This window comes from Homarus americanus, unplaced genomic scaffold (genome assembly GCF_018991925.1).
Source record: "Homarus americanus isolate GMGI-L3 unplaced genomic scaffold, GMGI_Hamer_2.0 scaffold19117, whole genome shotgun sequence".
NCBI lineage: Eukaryota > Metazoa > Arthropoda > Malacostraca > Decapoda > Nephropidae > Homarus > Homarus americanus.
This window is the reverse complement of record NW_024754704.1, coordinates 6,047,858-6,061,306: the sequence shown is the minus strand read 5'-3', so window position 1 is coordinate 6,061,306 and position 13,449 is coordinate 6,047,858. Positions and strand designations below refer to the sequence as shown.

The 13,449-nt window shown below is 41.0% G+C and overlaps 1 protein-coding gene across 1 annotated transcript in view; it reads left to right on the top strand.

The window, feature by feature from the left end:
* Positions 1-2,083: 2,083 nt before the first annotated feature.
* Positions 2,084-13,449, top strand: part of LOC121855924 — a 168,700-nt gene continuing 157,334 nt past the window's right edge. The window contains exon 1 of the mRNA XM_042351126.1: positions 2,084-2,228. The gene's annotated coding sequence lies outside the window, so the exon portion shown is untranslated. The remainder of the gene's footprint in view (positions 2,229-13,449) is intronic.

The window sequence follows — 13,449 nt, the reverse complement described above, 5'->3', positions numbered from 1 at the left end:
TCCCCAGTGTATACCTCGTGGTCTGGGTCAACCAGCGCCGCCATACATCGCGGAGGTCAACTACTAAGCCACGCCTACCTCCGCTATTTAAGACCTGACCTCGTGGTGCCCTCTCTCTTCTTCTAGCTGCAGCCGCAGCAAGCTACACCACCTACTCCGCCAAAACTATAAATTTAAGGTATATAGAAAGCCCACACAGGTAGACAGTTTCATTCACTTTTTATCGAATCACCTTGAGTCTACCAAAATGTCAGTTTTTTCTGCTATGTTCTTAAGATGTCTGCGTATTTGTGACTCTGAATTTATTGACGATGAATTGAAACACATTCGTTCTATTGCACAGAAACTCGGGTACCCTTCTGTGTTTGTTGATCGTTGTTTTAAAAGGGCTAAAAAATCCTTTCATTCCTCTCAAACCAGACAAGTTCCTACACTTAAGAATATTTTGACTCTGCCCTATCGTAATGAATTTGTCCCGTTAGTTCGGTCCCTCAAGCTTCTAAATATTAATGTTGTTTTCAAGTATGACTCAACCATTACCAATATGTTAATAAGGAATAGCCCAAGTTTGAATGTAAATGGAAGTGTTTATTGTTTTCCATGTAGCAAATGTAATTGTAATTATGTAGGTCAGACAGGAAAAACACTGCAGCTCAGAATCAAACAACATAAGTATAATATCAGAACTGCATCTGAAAGCAGTGCCTTGTTCGTTCATGTTAGGAATAATAATCACCCCATTGCTTGGGAAAAAAGCTTAGAAGTATTCAAATCATCTTGTGTCACAGAAAGACTTCTGGTTGAAGCTAGTTTGATTAAGGAATTAAAATCAATAAACCTTAGTGATGGTCAGTTCAAAACTGATAATATGTTACATAAATTTATTTGTCAGTGGCCCAAGGTTAAAAATGCTTTGAAAACCTTTGATCTAGATGTATGATAGTTATTTTGTGGGTCCCTTTTTTCTGACCTGACCTGGCTAGTCACGTCACCACCCTTCTCTTAAGCTCCTCTACGTGTGTGTTGGTGTGGGGATTAGTGGATGTCATCATTATGACCTGACCTCATGTTTTTAAGGTCACCCTGTATATTTAAGCCTCTCTCTGTCCATGTAATCCAGTTGCCTCTGAAGATGTCTTGAATAAAGACGAAAGCTAAGGTACTCCGTTGTTTCCATTTTCCCGTGTGATTTTATCAAGATTTATCTTATCCACGTTTTCATTGTGGATTTACATAATATATATATATATATATATATATATATATATATATATATATATATATATATATATATATATATATATATATATATATATATATATATATATATATATATATATATATATATATATATATATATATATATATATATATATATATATATATATATATATATATATATATATATATATATATATATATATATATATATATATATATGCAGATTCATACATACATACTGTACATACACACGTGGGTGATTGACACTTAAAATAGTCATAATAATTTAATCACAACTATCCAATCACATTTCGTCAAGGAGTTGGGTCCCCTCTAAGATTTAGATTTTTGCTGTGTCTAAGGTGTTTTTGCAGTGCATCATTGACTGGGTCATTGCGTCACTCTTTCCACACATATTTTTAGATTTCTGCTGAACCTGGTAAGTATATTTCCCGCAAGTTGCCATTGACTGTCAAACAGCACCTAAGGAGGTCCAACACCCTTTGTCAATGATATATTTTCTTCCCAGCACGATTATTTCTTAACTCACGTGGTAGGTTTTACCCTTGAAAAAAATGTTTTTATCAAAACTTAATATTCTGTCATTAAACTATATATTTTCCTTTAATTTAATGATTCACTTAGTAAAGAAGCTATTATAAGCCGAAAACATTAGAATACAGTATACAAAATGCATGAAATAATGCCTTTTCAATACCTAATTTATCCAGATATATTTCATCATTCTGGGAAAAAAACAAGTTATGGTTGGAGGGTGGGGGGGGATGGAAGAAAATTAAATTATACGTCTGGCAGCGAGCGGGGATTGAGGAAAAACCGACTCTGCGCTACTACAACTGCAGTTAGTGTGGGTGTTGGCAGTGGGTGTGGCGTTAACTGGTCGTGTGTTCTCTGTGTAAAGTTTTATTTCACTCAGGATTAAAAATGCCTTACAGAGATTTACCTGATCTTCTGTTTCTTGAAGGTGTAATGGCGCTTACTGAGAGGTTAGTGTTTAATCTTTGTTGTTTTAAAGATACGTTACTTCATTTTGAGGACGGTGTCATAACTCGCTTGTCATCCTGTGAAACTTATATCCTTTGTTAGAAGAGGGTTTGTCATATGAATATTCGATATTGTTAAGTTGTAGTATTATTTTAAGTTGAAGTATTATTTTTAATTTTTTTTTAATATTTACCGGTACATTGATCATCGTTAATGACCATTTGTAAGTGGGTCATTTGCAACAGGAAGCCAGGTCTAACGGCTGGCTCTAGCTTCTGAGGGGTCCTATGCAAGATAGTGTTTGGGGGCCCCGATTCCTTAGGCAAACACTGCCAAAGGGGCCCCGTCTTACTGGCGCCGGATGGCTGAAACGCACTCGCCTGCAGTATTGAGATGCACACGATACATCAGAATTGAAATGCGAATCCTACTAAACAACAAATATATTGTACTGTATTCAGGAGGGAACCCTGTGCAGCCTCACAGACCGCACATAGCTGGGGCCGACCCCGAGTTATAAATACAGTTCTGTGAAATCTGTAAAAACTTGTCAGTCGGATTTACTTATTGATTTCTTAAATAAAAATTGACAAAATGATGACACATTATTTGAATGTTATTTCAAATATTTATTGAGGCAAGGTGTATACTAAGATTTGTGGTGGTTGAGGGTAGATAAGGTAAGTTGATGAAGGAGGAGTATTGGTAGTGTGAGATATGTTGGAGAGAGTAAAACTTGGAGCTTTGCCATAGCCTTACCCAACCTATAACGTTGGATAATTTACTCCACTAGCCAGCTTAAAGTTATAGACTAGAGATGTTGTTGGAATTAAGACATTCCTATATTAGCTTAAAGAAGAGGCAATCATGCCCCAAATTATTGTATATGAACGGGTGGTTGAATGAAAAGCGAACGTGACGTATATTGTTTTAAAAGCCAAGTTCAGAGAATATTTGGTATATCGATAAATTGTGGAAAAATGGAGTTTGACTCAATTTAAGTTGACAGACTGTAGGTTATAACAAGATGGCCTTGAATGACTTCTAAATGTCGTGTTGATATTATTCAGGGTCAGATTTTTGGGTCAGTTTGGATTCGCGTTTCTTGGGTCAAAATGTATAGGATTACGTCTAAAAACTGCCCTTTACAAGCAATGTAACGAATGATGGTGCTGCTGACCCTACTGTTATGTGTAAAGGGTAATACTTATTACTAAGTGGGGAGATGTTAAAAAAGAGGATGCGAGTGAGACAGCAAAGTTAATTTGGAGTTGTAGGATGACATGAGGATCTAGGACGAACTAACGAATAAGCAGGTATTAAAAATATATTTTGAATAGCCCTCTGTACATTGCGACAAGAGAACAATATGTTAGGGCTCTTTCACGGAGATGGGGAACAAGACAAAAATTACGGTGGGAAAGACTTGAGGGGATTTACTTGCCCAGGGCAAGTGACTTATGGAATTTATTTGCCCTGACATATTTTATACTAGCCCCAGTAAATTTTTTGGAAATTTACTAGCCCTGATTTTTTTCAAATGATTTGTGACGTGAGGGTGTTTGGTCATACAGTATGCCATTTTTTGTAATGAAAACAAACTTTTACGTCTGTTTAATTATTGTTCATAAAGTACCGGTAACTATACCGGTATTGAATATGAAATACCATATCTAAATACCAGATATTCATAACATTGTGAGACATTGTGAATAAATACCAGTGATTTATAATCTATCTACATATATGCATCAAAAATTCTCTTATAATCATAAATTAGTGTACTTTAAGAAATGTTTCAAGGCAATGTACTGAAGTGTGTGATGGTGTTACGAGGGGGAATTTTCTAAGTGTATGGCGACCTGTGGTGTAATAGTATGCGTGCTCACCCCACAAGCGAGCTGACCCGGGTTCGATCCCAGGGCAAGGTGTAAGTATGGTTAAGTTTCTTCACGCTATTTGCGTCTACCCAGCAGTAATTGGGAACCTGGATGTTAATCGTTTAGCGGATCGTATACCAGAGTAATGGTTAGCCATTGCAGTTGACGTTTCATAAACTTAGGGTGTGGTTGTTGTGTTGGCGACAGCTTCTGCACCTTAAACAAGTTCACGCTTAGGTGGCCCTTGGGCCGGCCATCCTCGATGGTGATATTGGGGAAATATACTGAAGTGTGTGGTGGTGTAATTGGGGGATATACTGAAGTGTGTGGTGGTGTAATTGGGGGGATATACTGAAGTGTGTGGTGGTGATATTTGGGGAATATACTGAAGTGTGTGGTACTGGTATTGGGGGAATATACTGTTGTTATTTGGGGAATATACTGAAGTGTGCGGTGGTGTTGTAGTGTTACGTTATATGTGTTGTCTCGCACTCAGGATGGGATGGATGGAAACTCTAGGTGGTGGTTTTCTTATATAAAATATATTATATACAAAACAGTCTGGTGCTGGAGATGCCGTGTGGTGAGAAGCTTGCTCAGAAGACACGTTGGGTGAGTAGCGTGCTGGAGCTTCGTTAGAGGAGGTGTTGCGTGTTGCTGGCCTCCAGGTTGACTGAGAGCTGGACAGCGAGGAGCTTGCTCAGAGGTGGTGTTACGAGTTGACCTCTGACCCAGCTTGGAGAAGGTCGTGCCCGATCGTGCTCCCGTTAGAGACCAAGGAAAATGGCCGCTTTGGATCGTTGTGTCGTGGGGGAAGAGGAGGGGAGTGTGGGGAAAGACGACCTCCTTGCCACTCTGTTAAGGCAGCTGGGGCAGTTGAGGAGTGAGGTTGACACTCTAAAGGGGGAAAATGAAGCCCTCAGGACGGAACTCCTTCAGGTAGGTGTCCTGCCTAGCAGGACACCTGCGAAGGAGGAGCAGGCGTGGAGAGTGGTTGTCTCCAAGGGGACTAGGGTCAGGCTCAGGAAAGCTGACCAGGGTGTGGAGTGTAGTAACCCTTACCAGGTGCTACAGGAAGCTGGCGAGGAAGAGAAGAGGCAGGACGGTATGGATCAAGGAGAGGAAAGGGCAGTTGTACAAACCCTGCCCACAGGTAAGGTCGTGGTAGTTGGTGACAGCCAGGTGAGGTTTATGGATAGGGCTTTTTGTGCGAGAGATAGGAAACGTAGGACTAGGGTGTGTTTTCCTGGGGCTGGGATAGGGCATGTAGCCGAGAGGTTAGACAGGGTTTTGTCAGGGGAGGGTACCAATCCAGTAGTGTGTCTTAGTGTGGGAGGAAACGACATAGGTAAGGTTAGGAGTGAGGAACTTTTCAAGAGGTATAGGGAGGCGCTGGGGAAGATTAGAGATAGGGGAGGGATCCCGATAGTATGTGGTGTCTTGACTAGAAGAGGGGTTGGTCGTGAATGGCTGTCCAGGGCAATTGCTATAAATTGCCGACTGGAAAAACAATGGTTGGACATTCATTGATAACTGGCAACGATTCTATGGCAACGACTACCTGTACTGTCGCGACGGAGTACACTTGTCTCGTGAGGGGGTAAAGACGTTGTCTGCATCCCTGGAGCGTGAAATTGTCACTCCGAAGGGGGGGTTTCGCCAGTAGAGAGGGGTCGGGGAAAGTGGGAGTCAAAAAACAAGCAGGTCCTGGGAAGTAAAATTAGTTGCTCAGGACAAGGGGTAAAACAGGACCAGGGAAGAGTAGGTTTAAATGTATACTATACAAACAGTAGGGGCAGTTCAAAAGATATCGAAGTCTTTAAACTGCTAAGGGAACATATGGGCACGGGGGTGGAGGAGACTGCAGTGGGAGCGGGTAAACAAAGTGAAAGACTACAGGGAAATAGTGTTAGGAATGATGACAAAACTAAATTAGACAGGGAGTTTAAAACTAAACGCGGTAAGGGGAGGACTCAGAACACGACTAACTTAAATGTATACTACACGAACAGTAGAAGTATGAGAAACAAAATGGATGATATTAGGGCCTTGGTATGTACCGAAAAAATCGATATAATTGCATTCACTGAAACATGGATCAACCTAGACACACGTGAGTTACCAGTCGAATACCAAATTGCGGGTTACAAACTGTTCCATGCCGATAGGCAGACCAGGAAAGGAGGCGGAGTAGCAATCTATGTTAGGGATAATCTGAAGTGTGAAATAAATAAGGAAATAAAAACTGAGAGGAATACAGAAGCAATTTGGATAGAATTAAGCGACGGTCGGGAAAAATTAATCACAGGAGTAATATATAGACCCCCCAATCTTGATAGCGTCAATGAGCGACTTATCTGGGATGAAATGCGCAGGGCTTCCATACACAACAAAGTCTGTATAGTAGGCGACTTTAACCTTGGCCAAATAGATTGGACTGACCTTACGGGTAACTCAGAATCAGAGGATTTTCTCGAGACGATCCAGGACTGTTTCCTAAGTCAACATATAACCGAACCCACACGGGGTAATAATATACTGGACTTAGTTCTGTCGAACAGAGAAAACCTAATTAGCAATGTCGAGGTAGGGAACGAACTTGCAAACAGCGATCACAAAGAAATTCGATTCCAGTTAGATTTTCAGGGCTGACATAAGGAAAATTCCACTAAAGTACCAGATTTCAGAAGGCCAAACTTTGACAGTTTAAAGAGGCAGCTGAGAGAGGGGTTGTCGTGCTTGGCTGTGAACCTGACAGATGGCACAGACCTGATAACGAGATCTGAGATTGCCGAGTTCCACGACAATTTAAATAGTGAGTTACTTAATGCACAAAGGCAGAACATACCATACAAAAAACTCAGATCAGACAACAATGACCCTAAATGGATAAATAATTATTTAAAGAACATCATCGGCCAAAGGAAGGCTATAGGTAGAAGGATAAATCGTGGCGAAATTCACCTCCGGGACTATTATAGGGTATTGGCGAGTAGGGTTAAAACCGAGATAAGGAAAGCAAAGAGGAATAATGAGATAAGGATAGCAAGGGAGGCGAAGACAAACCCCAAAGGATTCTACCAAATGTATCAAACTAAAACACGAGAAAAGATTGGACCAATACGGTCAGACTTCGGCGAGCTCACTGATAACGACGGAGAAATGAGCAATAATTTGAATAAATATTTTTCAACAGTTTTCACCACCGAAAATTTAAACATGATACCCGAGGCACCAACTCTATTCAGAGATAGTGAAGAAAACAAATTAAGTGAGATAGTAGTGACTAGTAACGATGTTAATAAGCAAATAGACAAACTAAAGCCTAATAAGTCACCTGGTCCCGATGAGATATTTGCCAGAGTATTAAAGGAATGTAAGGAAGAGCTTAGTATGTCCTTAGCAAAGTTGTTTAACATGTCATTAAAAACAGGTGTAATACCAGAATCCTGGAGGATAGCGAATGTAATACCAATTTTCAAGAAGGGGGATAGATCACTATCCTCTAACTACCGCCCAATCAGTCTAACATCAATAGTAGGCAAATTACTGGAAGCAATAATTTCAAACTCTATTCGAAATCACCTGGAGAAGCACCGATTGATCAATGATTCCCAGCATGGCTTCACAAGTGGACGTTCTTGCCTAACTAATCTATTAACATTCTTTTCATCAGTTTTCGAATCGGTGGACGAGGGGCACAATTATGATGTGGTATATCTCGACTTTAGCAAAGCCTTCGACAGAGTCCCCCACGAAAGACTAATTAGAAAGGTAGAAGCTCATGGCATCAAAGGTGACATCCTTAAATGGATTAGGGCGTGGTTACAGGACAGGAAACAGCGAGTGAGCATTAACGGCACTAAGTCCCATTGGAGCAACGTCACAAGTGGAGTTCCCCAAGGCTCAGTACTTGGACCATTATTATTTATTATATACATAAACGACATAGATATCGGCATTGACAGCAACATAAGTAAATTTGCTGATGACACTAAAATAGGACGTGTTATCAAATCTGACGAGGACTCGGCAAAACTACAGGAAGATCTAAACAAATTTTTCGAATGGTCTGAAAAATGGCAGATGAAATTCAACGTGGACAAATGTAAAGTACTCAGTATAGGAGATGTAAACAGGGAAACCAGATTCCAGATGAACAACGATGCCATAGAGAAATCCGACTGCGAGAGAGATTTAGGAGTAATGATAAGTAGGAACCTTAAGCCAAGTAAACAATGTGTTTTTGCTCGTAACAAGGCTAATAAAGTACTTGGGTTCATACAAAGGAGTGTTAGTTACAAGACTAGCGAGGTCATCCTAAAACTGTATCTTGCTCTTGTGAGACCACACCTGGATTACACAGTTCAGTTCTGGTCACCGTATTACAGAATGGATATAGAATCCTTGGAAAGAATTCAGAGGAGAATGACAAGACTAATCCCGGGCATTAGGAACCTTGAGTATAGAGACAGGTTAAAGCATCTTAATTTGCACTCCCTTGAGAGACGTAGAGCAAGGGGCGACCTGATAGAGGTGTATAAGTGGAAGGCAGGGCTAAACAAAGGGGACATTACAAAGGTACTCAAACTATCCAACCAGGAGCGAACTCGTAACAATGGTTTAAAATTAGACAAATTTAGATTTTGGCGTGAAATAGGTAAACACTGGTTTGGAAACAGAGTAGTGGATGAATGGAACAAGTTACCAAATATCATCATTAACTCGAATACGCTGAATTGTTTCAAACATAGGTTGGATGCTCATATGAGCAATAGGGGTTGGGTGTAAACGGGACTGCCCAGTATGGGCCAATAGGCCCGCTGCAGTTTCCTCCATTCTTATGTTCTTATGTTCTTAGGGTAGAATGAGAGCTGGTCAGCGAGGAGCTTGCTCAGAGGAGGTGTAGCGTGTTCAGGAACTTCGGGTAGAATGAATCTCAATGACGAGACTGAGAGCTTATATACACGGCTGCCGGAAGTAAACCCGAATGCAAACGTCGCAGGTGGCGACCCCCGTGAGAACCTCGCCTGTGGTTGAATTCCGTTGCTATGGGATATGGCTATGCTGTTGTAGGGGAGATATCCACTACTATAATCCCCCTCCCCTCCGGGCGCTGCAGGAGACTTGTTGTCGGCAGGGTTGTATCTCACGTGTGAGACATAACGGGCAGGGGTGTGGATCAGTTGGCCGCTGCAGGAGACGACTCTGTCTGGAGGCACGAGATCTGTGGGAGAAGCAGAGGGAGAAGGAGGGTTGTGGAGAAGAGAAGGTTGTACTGGCGAGGAATGTGGTGCTTCTCTTGCAGCAGGTGCAGGGGTGCCGGGTGGTGTATCTGGGTCATTAGGGCCGGTTGCGGGGTCGTCAGGAGCAGTAGGTACCTGAGGATAAAAAGAGGGTATGCAGAAATGTTGTGGGCGAGGTGGTGCTCTTAAGTGGCAATGGTGGGTAGACTGGCGGAGGAGGTGTGGGATGAATGTGTTCAAGGCCTGACGCAGTGTTTGTGGTAGGTCGTGACGGGCAGCAGGAGTGAAGTGGTCAAGGTCAGAAGTAAGGCGTGTGATGTGCTGCTTGATAGTGTCGGACGTTATGGCGTCTACCAGTCTCCGTCGATGTTGCTTTGCTGTGTAGTTGCAGGGAGCCTCACAGCGTCTAGCTTTAGCGCCAAAACGTTGATGGTACCAACAGAAGGTAGGTACATTGTGCTGGAGGCTGGCGACGGGGTTTGGGGCAGGACGGGAATGTTGGGGTTGGTAGGACACAGTGCGTGGGGCAGGACCAGGAGAAGAAGCATATATATATATATATATATATATATATATATATATATATATATATATATATATATATATATATATATATATATATATATATATATATATGCAAGTAAATCAGGTGTGCGTGATCTAGGTATATGCTGATAACCACAAGGAAAGAAGAAAACACGAAGTTCCCAAGCGCTTTGTGTAATTCACATCTTCAGGGTGAGTACAAGACTTCTTTCCTTGTGGTTATTTGTATATATATATATATATATATATATATATATATATATATATATATATATATATATATATATATATATATAATATATATATATATATATATATAATATATATATATATATATATATATATATATATATATATATATATATATATATATATACACGTATGTATGTGAGCCTAGCATAGAGAAATTAGACTACTGGCCACATACACTGCGCTACAGTAGCATTCTAGCATACAACAAACTCGTACAAATAACGTTTCTCCTGCAACGGCACACATCGTCATGCTCTATGCCGGGACAGGGGGGTATTGGCGAAAGTTAACCGGCATTGTATGCCCGCTTCATACAGCGACAATAATGAGGATTGCCAAGCACTGACACACCGTCCATTAGACAGCAGATAGATCGTAATCTGCATTGAAAAAAAAAACACGAAAAGCAGTTGGAATTCCTGCGCACTGGTGTATTATTTTCATGTTATTGTTATTTAAAATAATTGTTTGACAACCTCTTGGGTATCCATCCGTTATTCATTGGGTCATAAATACAACCCCGATGTAAACGGATACCATATCACCCCTGGGGTAAGTGACAATTGCTTAGCTTTCAGCAGGAGGGAATATATATTTAAGCGTGTGCGCGCGCGCGACTTGGGGAAGGGAAGTTGTCTTGTTATAATAGTGGCATATTATCTCGTAAATTCTGGAGAGTAGATATGCCTAGAAGGTTCAGTCCTGTGGCACAAGCTGGCAATACCACCCTAAAATGAGGTAACACATTCTACAAATAATTTATGTTTTGTCTTACGTTGTAACTGCACAGGTAACTGCTTAACTCTCTCACCCGACTACACACTGACCCTCCTCAACCCCCTCATTATCCCGCCACCCACCCACACACCGGCCCTAGTCAGGCTATCTAGATTCAAAAGTCGATACTCTTGAGGTTTACACCATATGGACAGGATGGATTGACAAAGCTGATTTAACAGTGGGAATTGGAAGAGGCTGTACCTGGAACCAGAGTTCCAGTTTAGTTAGTGACGCCAGTTACGTCAAGTTATGTGTGACACCCTCTGCAGCTGTGTTACAATTGCCTCGCTACCAGCAGGCAAGAATTCTTTAGAATACATAAGAACATAAGAAAATAAGGCGTCTGCAATAGCCCGGTTGGCCTGTGCATGGCAGCTCTTGTCGAGAGTTACTACCACTCTCTATCATCCATGAATCTATCTAGCCTCCTTTTAAAACTTTCCAGCGTTCCAACACTTACTACAAAGTTGCTAAGCTTGTTCCACTCGTCCACCACCTTATTTGTGAACCAGTTTCTTTCTATCTCCCTCCTAAACTTATCGAACTTAAATCCGTTGCTACGAGTCCTATCCTGCTCGGATATTATAAGAACTTTATCTATATATCCTTTATAGATTCCTTTCACCCACTTAAATACTTCTATCATATTTCCCCGCACTCTTCGTCTTTCTAGGGAATGCAAGTTTAGTTTCTTTAACCTATCTTGAAATGGAAGGTTTCTAAGTACCGGAATCGTTTTTGTCATTCTTCGCTGCACCGACTCCAGTGAATTGATATCCATTCTATAATAAGGGCACCAGAACTGAACAGCATAATCAAGGTGTGGCCAGACTAGCGCAAGATATAGTTGCAATAAGACCACTGCACTCTTATTACTTACACTTCCAGATATAAAACCTAATACTCTGTTTGCCTTATTTCGAACATTAACACACTGTTTTCTAGGCTGTAGGTCCGGGCTTACAAGTACCCCTAAGTCTCTTTCACAAGTCGATTTCTCTAGGTTGATGTTATTAATGCTGTATACATTGACAGTATTTGTTTTTCCAATATTAAGTACGCTGCACATGCTGGTGTTGAATTTCATTTGCCATTTTCCGACCACTCCTGCAGTTTATTTAAATCCTTCTGTAGTGCATTTGCATCCTGCCATGAATTAATCTGCCGCCCTATTTTCGTGTCATCCGCAAACTTGCTTTTGTCACTGTTGATCCCAGTATCTAGATCGTTTATGTAGATTATGAACAAAAGTGGGCCCAGTACTGACCCCTGGGGAACCCCACTGGTCACACAGCTCAACTCAGATTTAACACCATCTACGCTGACCCTCTGTGTTCTGTCTGTGAGCCATGATTTTATCCAATTTAAAACTTTCCCCTCGATACCATGAGCCTTAATTTTTGTCAGAAGCCTCTGATGCGGTACTCTGTCAAACGCTTTGCTGAAGTCTAAGTAAATAATATCGTAATTTTCGTCATTATCTACTGCCTCGAAAACTTTTCTAAAAAACGTCAGCAGAATTGTTAGACAAGATTTTTCCCTTTGTAAACCCATGTTGAGAGTCGTAGATTAATTTGTTTTTCTCAAAATGCGATCGGATGCTATTTGCTATAATTGATTCAAGAAATTTCTCCACAACTGACGTCAAACTAATCGGCCGGTGATTTGACGCTGATGCTCTCTCTCTCTTTCCCTATTTTAATATGGGTACTACATTTGCCTGTTTCCACAAGCCTGGCACACTTTATGTGTCTAATGATTTTGTAAATAAATTTACGAGGGGTCCGCTAATCTGTTCCTTACACTCTTTCAAAACTCGAGGGAAAATTTCATCTGGCCTTGGGGATTGTGTCTTCTTTAATTTATTTATCTTTAAAGAACATCCTCTTATCTGCTAGTGATATTCTTTAATTTCTCCTACATTTCCCCTAAATATCAGTTCCACCTCTGGAATTTCTCCATAAATTTCTTCTGTGAAAACTGATAAGAAGTAGCTGTTTAATGCTTTGCTTATTTTCTAACTATCATCGATTGTAAATGCCTGGGACTTAGGGATAGAAATCCCTTGCCAGCCTAAACAGGATCTTATAAGAGGAAAGTCGAGAACCATTGTTTTCCGAGGGATAACAAACAACCGTTAAAAATTGACATCTCTTTACTATGAAAATAACACAAAACTGACACCGCTCACACAAATATCAAACGAACAATTAAGGGAGTCAAACAATTAAGGGAGTCAAGCAATTACGAGAATCAAACAATATATAGAAAATTTCCTACAGCGGTGGCCCGGTGGAAGGTTCCATAAAGCAGTGATCTGCTCTCAGGGGGAAGGTCAAGTCAGCTTCCTCACTTGGCGCCGGCGGGCGATGTCTTGCTACACAGAAGAGACGCCAGGGCATGGACGGTGGATAGGGTGTGGAGGAAGTTGCGATGACGTGGCAGTCGCAGTAGTAGCTGGGGTAGGTGTCCGGAGATTGATAGTCGAATAGTGAAGATCTGGGGAATCAGCCCACGAG